We start from the raw sequence: 14,659 nt of genomic DNA on the forward strand, positions 1-14,659 counted from the left end.
GGGGGAGCAGCTGCCTGCAGTAACTATGACGCTCTTAAGTTAGCCAAATGCCTCGTCATCCGGCGAGGTACATTTGCTAACTCGAGAGAATCGTAGTGGGAGTAACAGAGACGACGTTAACGTGGACATATAGTGGCACATCGGTTCTGTAGGACAGCCATAGCAAGAATGATAGAGAGAATGGGCTTAGAAAAGTGGGAGCAGCAGGCAGGGGTACTATGACTCCCTTAAGGTAGCCAAATGCCTCGTCACCATGTAAAATTTTTTTTGAAAACTCGAGGATATTTTCGTTAAGGTAGCTCAGAGAACGTTAAGGTTTACATGTAGTGGCATACTGCTCCTGCAGGACTGACCACAGTAATAATTAAAGAGTGGAAAGAAAGAAAGTAGGTCGCGCAGCTGGCAGCAGTAACTATGACTCTCTTAAGGTAGCCAATCGCCTCGTCACTCGGCGAAATTTATTTGAAAACTCGAGGATATCGTCGTTGAAGTAACTCAGACAACGGTAACATGGACAGGTGGTGGCGTATCGCTTCTGCAGGACGCCAAGGTGCGAATTAAAGAGAGGAAAGATTCGAAGAAGGGGAGCAGCTGCCTGCAGTAACTACGACGCTCTTAAGGTAGCCAAATGCCTCGTCATCCGGAGAGGTACATTTGCTAACTCGAGAGACTCGTAGTGGGAGTAACAGAGGCGACGTTAACGTGGACATATAGTGGCACATCGGTTCCGCAGGACAGGCCATAGCAAGAATGATAGAGAGAATGGGCTTAGAAAGGTGGGAGCAGCAGGCAGGAGTACTATGAATCTCTTAAGGTAGCCAAATGCCTCGTCACCACGTAAAATTTTTTTTGAAAACTCGAGGATATCTTCGATAAGGTAGCTCAGACAACGTTAAGGTTTACATGTAGTGGCATATTGCTGCTGCAGGACTGACCACAGTAATAATTAAAGAGTGGAAAGAAAGAAAGTAGGTCGAGCAGCTGGCAGCAGTAATTATGACTCTCTTAAGGTAGCCAAATGCCTCGTCACTCGGCGAGATTTATTTGAAAACTCGAGGAAATCGTCGTTGAAGTAAATCAGACAACGGTAACACGCACAGGTGTTGGCGTATCGCTCTGCAGGACTGACCACAGTACGATTTAAAGGGAGGAAAGATTCAAAGAAGGGGGAGCAGCTGGCTGCAGTAACTATGACTCTCTTAAGGTAGCCAAATGCCTCGTCACTCGGCGAGATTTATTTGAAAACTCGAGGAAATCGTCGTTGAAGTAAATCAGACAACGGTAACATGCACAGGTTGTGGCGTATCGCTCTGCAGGACTGACCACAGTACGTTTTAAAAGGAGGAAAGATTCAAAGAAGGGGGAGCAGCTGGCTGCAGTGACTATGACTCTCTTAAGGTAGCCAAATGCCTCGTCACTCGGCGAAATTTATTTGAAAACTCGAGGAAATCGTTGTTGTGGTAACTCAGACAACGGTAACATGGACAGGTGGTGGCGTATCGCTTCTGCAGGACACAAAGGTACGAATTAAAGAGAGGAAAGATTCGAAGAAGGGGGAGCAGCTGCCTGCAGTAACTATGACGCTTATAAGGTAGCCAAATGCCTCGTCATCCGGCGAGGTACATTTGCTAACTCGAGAGACTCGTAGTGGGAGTAACAGAGACGACGTTAACGTGGACATATAGTGGCACATCGGTTCTGTAGGACAGCCATAGCAAGAATGATAGAGAGAATGGGCTTAGAAAAGTGGGAGCAGCAGGCAGGGGTACTATGACTCCCTTAAGGTAGCCAAATGCCTCGTCACCACGTAAAATTTTTTTTGAAAACTCGAGGATATTTTCGTTAAGGTAGCTCAGACAACGTTAAGGTTTACATGTAATGGCATATTGCTCCTGCAGTACTGACCACAGTAATAATTAAAGAGTGGAAAGAAAGAAAGTTGGTCGAGCAGCTGGCAGCAGTAACTATGACTCTCTTAAGGTAGCCAAATGCCTCGTCACTCGGCGAAATTTATTTGAAAACTCGAGGAAATCGTTGTTGAAGTAACTCAGACAACGGTAACATGGACAGGTGGTGGCGTATCGCTTCTGCAGGCCTGTACACAGTACGATTTAAAGGGAGGAAGCATTCAAAGAAGGGGGAGCAGCTGGCTGCAGTAAGTATGACGCTTATAAAGTAGCCAAATGCCTCGTCATCCGGCGAGGTGCATTTGCTAACTCGAGAGACTCGTAGTGGGAGTAACAGTGACGACGTTAACGTGGACATATAGTGGCACATCGGTTCCGTAGGACAGGTTATAGCAAGAATGATAGAGAGAATAGGCTTAGAAAAGTGGGAGCAGCGGGCAGGAGTACTATGAATCTCTTAAGGTAGCCAAATGCCCCGTCACCACGTAAAATTTTTTTTGAAAACTCGAGGATATCTTCGATAAGGTAGCTCAGACAACGTTAAGGTTTACATGTAGTGGCATATTGCTGCTGCAGGACTGACCACAGTAATAATTAAAGAGTGGAAAGAAAGAAAGTAGGTCGAGCAGCTGGCAGCAGTAATTATGACTCTCTTAAGGTAGCCAAATGCCTCGTCACTCGGCGAGATTTATTTGAAAACTCGAGGAAATCGTCGTTGAAGTAAATCAGACAACGGTAACACGCACAGGTGGTGGCGTATCGCTCTGCAGGACTGACCACAGTACGATTTAAAGGGAGGAAAGATTCAAAGAAGGGGGAGCAGCTGGCTGCAGTAACTATGACTCTCTTAAGGTAGCCAAATGCCTCGTCACTCGGCGAGATTTATTTGAAAACTCGAGGAAATCGTCGTTGAAGTAACTCAGACAACGGTAACATGCACAGGTTGTGGCGTATCGCTCTGCAGGACTGACCACAGTACGATTTAAAGGGAGGAAAGATTCAAAGAAGGGGGAGGAGCTGGCTGCAGTGACTATGACTCTCTTAAGGTAGCCAAATGCCTCGTCACTCGGCGAAATTTATTTGAAAACTCGAGGAAATCGTTGTTGTGGTAACTCAGACAACGGTAACATGGACAGGTGGTGGCGTATCGCTTCTGCAGGACACAAAGGTACGAATTAAAGAGAGGAAAGATTCGAAGAAGGGGGAGCACCTGCCTGCAGTAACTATGACGCTTATAAGGTAGCCAAATGCCTCGTCATCCGGCGAGGTACATTTGCTAACTCCAGAGACTCGTAGTGGGAGTAACAGAGACGACGTTAACGTGGACATATAGTGGCACATCGGTTCTGTAGGACAGCCATAGCAAGAATGATAGAGAGAATGGGCTTAGAAAAGTGGGAGCAGCAGGCAGGGGTACTATGAATCCCTTAAGGTAGCCAAATGCCTCGTCACCATGTAAAATTTTTTTTGAAGACTCGAGGATATTTTCGTTAAGGTAGCTCAGACAACGTTAAGGTTTACATGTAGTGGCATATTGCTCCTGCAGTACTGACCACAGTAATAATTAAAGAGTGGAAAGAAAGAAAGTTGGTCGAGCAGCTGGCAGCAGTAACTATGACTCTCTTAAGGTAGCCAAATGCCTCGTCACTCGGAGATATTTATTTGAAAAATCGAGGAAATCGTCGTTGAAGTAAATCAGACAACGGTAACACGCACAGGTGGTGGCGTATCGCTCTGCAGGACTGACCACAGTACGATTTAAAGGGAGGAAAGATTCAAAGAAGGGGGAGCAGCTGGCTGCAGTAACTATGACTCTCTTAAGGTAGCCAAATGCCTCGTCACTCGGCGAAATTTATTTGAAAACTCGAGGAAATCGTTGTTGAAGTAACTCAGACAACGGTAACATGGACAGGTGGTGGCGTACCGCCTCTGCAGGCCTGTACACAGTACGATTTAAAGGGAGGAAGGATTCAAAGAAGGGGGAGCAGCTGGCTGCAGTAACTATGACGCTTATAAGGTAGCCAAATGCCTCGTCATCCGGCGAGGTGCATTTGCTAACTCGAGAGACTCGTAGTGGGAGTAACAGTGACGACGTTAACGTGGACATATAGTGGCACATCGGTTCCGTAGGACAGGCCATAGCAAGAATGATAGAGAGAATGGGCTTAGAAAAGTGGGAGCAGCGGGCAGGAGTACTATGAATCTCTTAAGGTAGCCAAATGCCTCGTCACCACGTAAAATTTTTTTTGAAAACTCGAGGATATCTTCGATAAGGTAGCTCAGACAACGTTAAGGTTTACATGTAGTGGCATATTGCTGCTGCATGACTGACCACAGTAATAATTAAAGAGTGGAAAGAAAGAAAGTAGGTCGAGCAGCTGGCAGCAGTAATTATGACTCTCTTAAGGTAGCCAAATGCCTCGTCACTCGGCGAGATTTATTTGAAAACTCGAGGAAATCGTCGTTGAAGTAACTCAGACAACGGTAACATGCACAGGTTGTGGCGTATCGCTCTGCAGGACTGACCACAGTACGATTTAAAGGGAGGAAAGATTCAAAGAAGGGGGAGGAGCTGGCTGCAGTGACTATGACTCTCTTAAGGTAGCCAAATGCCTCGTCACTCGGCGAAATTTATTTGAAAACTCGAGGAAATCGTTGTTGTGGTAACTCAGACAACGGTAACATGGACAGGTGGTGGCGTATCGCTTCTGCAGGACACAAAGGTACGAATTAAAGAGAGGAAAGATTCGAAGAAGGGGGAGCACCTGCCTGCAGTAACTATGACGCTTATAAGGTAGCCAAATGCCTCGTCATCCGGCGAGGTACATTTGCTAACTCCAGAGACTCGTAGTGGGAGTAACAGAGACGACGTTAACGTGGACATATAGTGGCACATCGGTTCTGTAGGACAGCCATAGCAAGAATGATAGAGAGAATGGGCTTAGAAAAGTGGGAGCAGCAGGCAGGGGTACTATGAATCCCTTAAGGTAGCCAAATGCCTCGTCACCATGTAAAATTTTTTTTGAAAACTCGAGGATATTTTCGTTAAGGTAGCTCAGACAACGTTAAGGTTTACATGTAGTGGCATATTGCTCCTGCAGTACTGACCACAGTAATAATTAATGAGTGGAAAGAAAGAAAGTTGGTCGAGCAGCTGGCAGCAGTAACTATGACTCTCTTAAGGTAGCCAAATGCCTCGTCACTCGGAGATATTTATTTGAAAAATCGAGGAAATCGTCGTTGAAGTAAATCAGACAACGGTAACACGCACAGGTGGTGGCGTATCGCTCTGCAGGACTGACCACAGTACGATTTAAAGGGAGGAAAGATTCAAAGAAGGGGGAGCAGCTGGCTGCAGTAACTATGACTCTCTTAAGGTAGCCAAATGCCTCGTCACTCGGCGAAATTTATTTGAAAACTCGAGGAAATCGTTGTTGAAGTAACTCAGACAACGGTAACATGGACAGGTGGTGGCGTATCGCCTCTGCAGGCCTGTACACAGTACGATTTAAAGGGAGGAAGGATTCAAAGAAGGGGGAGCAGCTGGCTGCAGTAACTATGACGCTTATAAGGTAGCCAAATGCCTCGTCATCCGGCGAGGTGCATTTGCTAACTCGAGAGACTCGTAGTGGGAGTAACAGTGACGACGTTAACGTGGACATATAGTGGCACATCGGTTCCGTAGGACAGGCCATAGCAAGAATGATAGAGAGAATGGGCTTAGAAAAGTGGGAGCAGCGGGCAGGAGTACTATGAATCTCTTAAGGTAGCCAAATGCCTCGTCACCACGTAAAATTTTTTTTGAAAACTCGAGGATATCTTCGATAAGGTAGCTCAGACAACGTTAAGGTTTACATGTAGTGGCATATTGCTGCTGCATGACTGACCACAGTAATAATTAAAGAGTGGAAAGAAAGAAAGTAGGTCGAGCAGCTGGCAGCAGTAATTATGACTCTCTTAAGGTAGCCAAATGCCTCGTCACTCGGCGAGATTTATTTGAAAACTCGAGGAAATCGTCGTTGAAGTAAATCAGACAACGGTGACACGCACAGGTGGTGGCGTATCGCTCTGCAGGACTGACCACAGTACGATTTAAAGGGAGGAAAGATTCAAAGAAGGGGGAGCAGCTGGCTGCAGTAACTATGACTCTCTTAAGGTAGCCAAATGCCTCGTCACTCGGCGAGATTTATTTGAAAACTCGAGGAAATCGTTGTTGAAGTAAATCAGACAACGGTAACATGCACAGGTTGTGGCGTATCGCTCTGCAGGACTGACCACAGTACGATTTAAAGGGAGGAAAGATTCAAAGAAGGGGGAGCAGCTGGCTGCAGTGACTATGACTCTCTTAAGGTAGCAAAATGCCTCGTCACTCGGCGAAATTTATTTGAAAACTCGAGGAAATCGTTGTTGTGGTAACTCAGACAACGGTAACATGGACAGGTGGTGGCGTATCGCTTCTGCAGGACACAAAGGTACGAATTAAAGAGAGGAAAGATTCGAAGAAGGGGGAGCAGCTGCCTGCAGTAACTATGACGCTTATGAGGTAGCCAAATGCCTCGTCATCCGGCGAGGTACATTTGCTAACTCGAGAGACTCGTAGTGGGAGTAACAGAGACGACGTTAACGTGGACATATAGTGGCACATCGGTTCTGTAGGACAGCCATAGCAAGAATGATAGAGAGAATGGGCTTAGAAAAGTGGGAGCAGCAGGCAGGGGTACTATGACTCCCTTAAGGTAGCCAAATGCCTCGTCACCATGTAAAATTTTTTTTGAAAACTCGAGGATATTTTCGTTAAGGTAGCTCAGACAACGTTAAGGTTTACATGTAGTGGCATATTGCTCCTGCAGTACTGACCACAGTAATAATTAAAGAGTGGAAAGAAAGAAAGTTGGTCGAGCAGCTGGCAGCAGTAACTATGACTCTCTTAAGGTAGCCAAATGCCTCGTCACTCGGAGAGATTTATTTGAAAAATCGAGGAAATCGTCGTTGAAGTAAATCAGACAACGGTAACACGCACAGGTGGTGGCGTATCGCTCTGCAGGACTGACCACAGTACGATTTAAAGGGAGGAAAGATTCAAAGAAGGGGGAGCAGCTGGCTGCAGTAACTATGACTCTCTTAAGGTAGCCAAATGCCTCGTCACTCGGCGAAATTTATTTGAAAACTCGAGGAAATCGTTGTTGAAGTAACTCAGACAACGGTAACATGGACAGGTGGTGGCGTATCGCTTCTGCAGGCCTGTACACAGTACGATTTAAAGGGAGGAAGGATTCAAAGAAGGGGGAGCAGCTGGCTGCAGTAACTATGACGCTTATAAGGTAGCCAAATGCCTCGTCATCCGGCGAGGTGCATTTGCTAACTCGAGAGACTCGTAGTGGGAGTAACAGTGACGACGTTAACGTGGACATATAGTGGCACATCGGTTCCGTAGGACAGGCCATAGCAAATATGATAGAGAGAATGGGCTTAGAAAAGTGGGAGCAGCGGGCAGGAGTACTATGAATCTCTTAAGGTAGCCAAATGCCTCGTCACCACGTAAAATTTTTTTTGAAAACTCGAGGATATCTTCGATAAGGTAGCTCAGACAACGTTAAGGTTTACATGTAGTGGCATATTGCTGCTGCAGGACTGACCACAGTAATAATTAAAGAGTGGAAAGAAAGAAAGTAGGTCGAGCAGCTGGCAGCAGTAATTATGACTCTCTTAAGGTAGCCAAATGCCTCGTCACTCGGCGAGATTTATATGAAAACTCGAGGAAATCGTCGTTGAAGTAAATCAGACAACGGTAACACGCACAGGTGGTGGCGTATCGCTCTGCAGGACTGACCACAGTACGATTTAAAGGGAGGAAAGATTCAAAGAAGGGGGAGCAGCTGGCTGCAGTGACTATGACTCTCTTAAGGTAGCCAAATGCCTCGTCACTCGGCGAAATTTATTTGAAAACGCGAGGAAATCGTCGTTGAAGTAAATCAGACAACGGTAACATGCACAGGTGGTGGCGTATCGCTCTGCAGGACTGACCACAGTACGATTTAAAGGGAGGAAAGATTCAAAGAAGGGGGAGCAGCTGGCTGCAGTGACTATGACTCTCTTAAGGTAGCCAAATGCCTCGTCACTCGGCGAAATTTATTTGAAAACGCGAGGAAATCGTTGTTGAAGTAACTCAGACAACGGTAACATGGACAGGTGGTGGCGTATCGCTTCTGCAGGACACCAAGGTACGAATTAAAGAGAGGAAAGATTCGAAGAAGGGGGAGCAGCTGCCTGCAGTAACTATGACGCTCTTAAGGTAGCGAAATGCCTCGTCATCCGGCGAGGTACATTTGCTAACTCGAGAGAATCGTAGTGGGAGTAACAGAGACGACGTTAACGTGGACATATAGTGGCACATCGGTTCTGTAGGACAGCCATAGCAAGAATGATAGAGAGAATGGGCTTAGAAAAGTGGGAGCAGCAGGCAGGGGTACTATGACTCCCTTAAGGTAGCCAAATGCCTCGTCACCATGTAAAATTATTTTTGAAAACTCGAGGATATTTTCGTTAAGGTAGCTCAGAGAACGTTAAGGTTTACATGTAGTGGCATACTGCTCCTGCAGGACTGACCACAGTAATAATTAAAGAGTGGAAAGAAAGAAAGTAGGTCGCGCAGCTGGCAGCAGTAACTATGACTCTCTTAAGGTAGCCAATCGCCTCGTCACTCGGCGAAATTTATTTGAAAACTCGAGGATATCGTCGTTGAAGTAACTCAGACAACGGTAACACGCACAGGTGTTGGCGTATCGCTCTGCAGGACTGACCACAGTACGATTTAAAGGGAGGAAAGATTCAAAGAAGGGGGAGCAGCTGCCTGCAGTAACTATGACGCTCTTAAGGTAGCCAAATGCCTCGTCACTCGGCGAAATTTATCTGAAAACGCGAGGAAATCGTCGTTGAAGTAAATCAGACAACGGTAACATGCACAGGTGGTGGCGTATCGCTCTGCAGGACTGACCACAGTACGATTTAAAGGGAGGAAAGATTCAAAGAAGGGGGAGCAGCTGGCTGCAGTGACTATGACTCTCTTAAGGTAGCGAAATGCCTCGTCACTCTTCGAAATTTATTTGAAAACTCGAGGAAATCGTTGTTGAAGTAACTCAGACAACGGTAACATGGACAGGTGGTGGCGTATCGCTTCTGCAGGACACCAAGGTACGAATTAAAGAGAGGAAAGATTCGAAGAAGGGGGAGCAGCTGCTGCAGTAACTATGACGCTCTTAAGGTAGCGAAATGCCTCGTCATCCGGCGAGGTACATTTGCTAACTCGAGAGAATCGTAGTGGGAGTAACAGAGACGACGTTAACGTGGACATATAGTGGCACATCGGTTCTGTAGGACAGCCATAGCAAGAATGATAGAGAGAATGGGCTTAGAAAAGTGGGAGCAGCAGGCAGGGGTACTATGACTCCCTTAAGGTAGCCAAATGCCTCGTCACCATGTAAAATTTTTTTTGAAAACTCGAGGATATTTTCGTTAAGGTAGCTCAGAGAACGTTAAGGTTTACATGTAGTGGCATACTGCTCCTGCAGGACTGACCACAGTAATAATTAAAGAGTGGAAAGAAAGAAAGTAGGTCGCGCAGCTGGCAGCAGTAACTATGACTCTCTTAAGGTAGCCAATCGCCTCGTCACTCGGCGAAATTTATTTGAAAACTCGAGGATATCGTCGTTGAAGTAACTCAGACAACGGTAACATGGACAGGTGGTGGCGTATCGCTTCTGCAGGACACCAAGGTACGAATTAAAGAGAGGAAAGATTCGAAGAAGGGGAGCAGCTGCCTGCAGTAACTACGACGCTCTTAAGGTAGCCAAATGCCTCGTCATCCGGAGAGGTACATTTGCTAACTCGAGAGACTCGTAGTGGGAGTAACAGAGGCGACGTTAACGTGGACATATAGTGGCACATCGGTTCCGCAGGACAGGCCATAGCAAGAATGATAGAGAGAATGGGCTTAGAAAAGTGGGAGCAGCAGGCAGGAGTACTATGAATCTCTTAAGGTAGCCAAATGCCTCGTCACCACGTAAAATTTTTTTTGAAAACTCGAGGATATCTTCGATAAGGTAGCTCAGACAACGTTAAGGTTTACATGTAGTGGCATATTGCTGCTGCAGGACTGACCACAGTAATAATTAAAGAGTGGAAAGAAAGAAAGTAGGTCGAGCAGCTGGCAGCAGTAATTATGACTCTCTTAAGGTAGCCAAATGCCTCGTCACTCGGCGAAATTTATTTGAAAACTCGAGGAAATCGTCGTTGAAGTAAATCAGACAACGGTAACACGCACAGGTGTTGGCGTATCGCTCTGCAGGACTGACCACAGTACGATTTAAAGGGAGGAAAGATTCAAAGAAGGGGGAGCAGCTGGCTGCAGTAACTATGACTCTCTTAAGGTAGCCAAATGCCTCGTCACTTGGCGAGATTTATTTGAAAACTCGAGGAAATCGTCGTTGAAGTAAATCAGACAACGGTAACATGCACAGGTTGTGGCGTATCGCTCTGCAGGACTGACCACAGTACGTTTTAAAGGGAGGAAAGATTCAAAGAAGGGGGAGCAGCTGGCTGCAGTGACTATGACTCTCTTAAGGTAGCCAAATGCCTCGTCACTCGGCGAAATTTATTTGAAAACTCGAGGAAATCGTTGTTGTGGTAACTCAGACAACGGTAACATGGACAGGTGGTGGCGTATCGCTTCTGCAGGACACAAAGGTACGAATTAAAGAGAGGAAAGATTCGAAGAAGGGGGAGCAGCTGCCTGCAGTAACTATGACGCTTATAAGGTAGCCAAATGCCTCGTCATCCGGCGAGGTGCATTTGCTAACTCGAGAGACTCGTAGTGGGAGTAACAGTGACGACGTTAACGTGGACATATAGTGGCACATCGGTTCCGTAGGACAGGCCATAGCAAGAATGATAGAGAGAATGGGCTTAGAAAAGTGGGAGCAGCAGGCAGGAGTACTATGAATCTCTTAAGGTAGCCAAATGCCTCGTCACCACGTAAAATTTTTTTTGAAAACTCGAGGATATCTTCGATAAGGTAGCTCAGACAACGTTAAGGTTTACATGTAGTGGCATATTGCTGCTGCAGGACTGACCACAGTAATAATTAAAGAGTGGAAAGAAAGAAAGTAGGTCGAGCAGCTGGCAGCAGTAATTATGACTCTCTTAAGGTAGCCAAATGCCTCGTCACTCGGCGAGATTTATTTGAAAACTCGAGGAAATCGTCGTTGAAGTAAATCAGACAACGGTAACACGCACAGGTGTTGGCGTATCGCTCTGCAGGACTGACCACAGTACGATTTAAAGGGAGGAAAGATTCAAAGAAGGGGGAGCAGCTGGCTGCAGTAACTATGACTCTCTTAAGGTAGCCAAATGCCTCGTCACTCGGCGAGATTTATTTGAAAACTCGAGGAAATCGTCGTTGAAGTAAATCAGACAACGGTAACATGCACAGGTTGTGGCGTATCGCTCTGCAGGACTGACCACAGTACGATTTAAAGGGAGGAAAGATTCAAAGAAGGGGGAGCAGCTGGCTGCAGTGACTATGACTCTCTTAAGGTAGCCAAATGCCTCGTCACTCGGCGAAATTTCTTTGAAAACTCGAGGAAATCGTTGTTGTGGTAACTCAGACAACGGTAACATGGACAGGTGGTGGCGTATCGCTTCTGCAGGCCTGTACACAGTACGATTTAAAGGGAGGAAGGATTCAAAGAAGGGGGAGCAGCTGGCTGCAGTAACTATGACGCTTATAAGGTAGCCAAATGCCTCGTCATCCGGCGAGGTGCATTTGCTAACTCGAGAGACTCGTAGTGGGAGTAACAGTGACGACGTTAACGTGGACATATAGTGGCACATCGGTTCCGTAGGACAGGCCATAGCAAGAATGATAGAGAGAATGGGCTTAGAAAAGTGGGAGCAGCGGGCAGGAGTACTATGAATCTCTTAAGGTAGCCAAATGCCTCGTCACCACGTAAAATTTTTTTTGAAAACTCGAGGATATCTTCGATAAGGTAGCTCAGACAACGTTAAGGTTTACGTGTAGTGGCATATTGCTGCTGCAGGACTGACCACAGTAATAATTAAAGAGTGGAAAGAAAGAAAGTAGGTCGAGCAGCTGGCAGCAGTAATTTTGACTCTCTTAAGGTAGCCAAATGCCTCGTCACTCGGCGAGATTTATTTGAAAACTCGAGGAAATCGTCGTTGAAGTAAATCAGACAACGGTAACACGCACAGGTGGTGGCGTATCGCTCTGCAGGACTGACCACAGTACGATTTAAAGGGAGGAAAGATTCAAAGAAGGGGGAGCAGCTGGCTGCAGTAACAATGACTCTCTTAAGGTAGCCAAATGCCTCGTCACTCGGCGAGATTTATTTGAAAACTCGAGGAAATCGTCGTTGAAGTAAATCAGACAACGGTAACATGCACAGGTTGTGGCGTATCGCTCTGCAGGACTGACCACAGTACGATTTAAAGGGAGGAAAGATTCAAAGAAGGGGGAGCAGCTGGCTGCAGTGACTATGACTCTCTTAAGGTAGCCAAATGCCTCGTCACTCGGCGAAATTTATTTGAAAACTCGAGGAAATCGTTGTTGTGGTAACTGAGACAACGGTAACATGGACAGGTGGTGGCGTATCGCTTCTGCAGGACTGACCACAGTACGATTTAAAGGGAGGAAAGATTCAAAGAAGGGGGAGCAGCTGCCTGCAGTAACTATGACGCTCTTAAGGTAGCCAAATGCCTCGTCACTCGGCGAAATTTATTTGAAAACGCGAGGAAATCGTCGTTGAAGTAAATCAGACAACGGTAACATGCACAGGTGGTGGCGTATCGCTCTGCAGGACTGACCACAGTACGATTTAAAGGGAGGAAAGATTCAAAGAAGGGGGAGCAGCTGGCTGCAGTAACTATGACTCTCTTAAGGTAGCCAAATGCCTCGTCACTCGGCAAAATTTATTTTAAAACTCGAGGAAATCGTTGTTGAAGTAACTCAGACAACGGTAACATGGACAGGTGGTGGCGTATTGCTTCTGCAGGACTGACCACAGTACGATTTAAAGGGAGGAAGGATTCAAAGAAGGGGGAGCAGCTGGCTGCAGTAACTATGACGCTTATAAGGTAGCCAAATGCCTCGTCATCCGGCGAGGTACATATGCTAACTCGAGAGACTCGTAGTGGGAGTAACAGTGACGACGTTAACGTGGACATACAGTGGCACATCGGTTCCATAGGACAGGCCATACCAAGAATGATAGAGAGAATGGGCTTAGAAAAGTGGGAGCAGCAGGCAGGAGTACTATGACTCTCTTAAGGTAGCCAAATGAATCGTCACCATGTGAAATTTTTTGTTGAAAACTCAAGGATATCTTCGATAAGGTAGCTCATACAACGTTAAGGTTTACATGTAGTGGCATATTGCTCCTGCAGGACTGACCACAGTAATAATTAAAGAGTGGAAAGAAAGAAGGTAGGTCGAGCAGCTGGCAACAGTAACTATGACTCTCTTAAGGTAGCCAAATGCCTCATCACTCGGAGAAATTTATTTGAAAACTCGAGGAAATCTTTGTTGAAGTAACTCAGACAACGGTAACATGGACAGGTGGTGGCGTATCGCTTCTGCAGGACTGGCCACAGTACGATTTAAAGGGAGGAAAGATTCAAAGAAGGGGGAGCAGCTGCCTGCAGTAACTATGACGCTCTTAAGGTAGCCAAATGCCTCGTCACTCGGCGAAATTTATTTGAAAACGCGAGGAAATCGTCGTTGAAGTAAATCAGACAACGGTAACATGCACAGGTGGTGGCGTATCGCTCTGCAGGACTGACCACAGTACGATTTAAAGGGAGGAAAGATTCAAAGAAGGGGGAGCAGCTGGCTGCAGTAACTATGACTCTCTTAAGGTAGCCAAATGCCTCGTCACTCGGCAAAATTTATTTTAAAACTCGGGGACATCGTTGTTGAAGTAACTCAGACAACAGTAACATGGACAGGTGGTGGCGTATCGCTTCTGCAGGACTGTATACAGTACGATTTAAAGGGAGGAAGGATTCAAAGAAGGGGGAGCAGCTGGCTGCTGTAACTATGACGCTTATAAGGTAGCCAAATGTCTCGTCATCCGGCGAGGTACATTTGCTAACTCGAGAGTCTCGTAGTGGGAGTAACAGAGACGACGTTAACGTGGACACATAGTGGCACATCGGTTCTGTAGGACAGCCATAGAAAGAATGATAGAGAGAATGGGCTTAGAAAAGTGGGAGCAGCAGGCAGGGGTACTATGACTCCCTTAAGGTAGCCAAATGCCTCGTCACCATGTAAATTTTTTTTTGAAAACTCGAGGATATTTTCGTTAAGGTAGCTCAGACAACGTTAAGGTTTACATGTAGTGGCATATTGCTCCTGCAGGACTGACCACAGTAATAATTAAAGAGTGGAAAGAAAGAAAGTTGGTCGAGCAGCTGGCAGCAGCAACTATGACTCTCTTAAGGCAGCCAAATGCCTCGTCACTCGGCGAAATTTATTTGAAAACTCGAGGAAATCGTCGTTGAAGTAACTCAGACAACGGTAACATGGACAGGTGGTGGCGTATCGCTTCTGCAGGACTGACCACAGTACGATTTAAAGGGAGGAAAGATTCAAAGAATTGGGAGCAGCTGCCTGCAGTAACTATGACGCTCTTAAGGTAGCCAAATGCCTCGTCACTCGGCGAAATTTATTTGAAAACGCG

This window comes from Schistocerca serialis, unplaced genomic scaffold (assembly GCF_023864345.2).
Source record: "Schistocerca serialis cubense isolate TAMUIC-IGC-003099 unplaced genomic scaffold, iqSchSeri2.2 HiC_scaffold_1352, whole genome shotgun sequence".
Taxonomy (NCBI): domain Eukaryota; kingdom Metazoa; phylum Arthropoda; class Insecta; order Orthoptera; family Acrididae; genus Schistocerca; species Schistocerca serialis.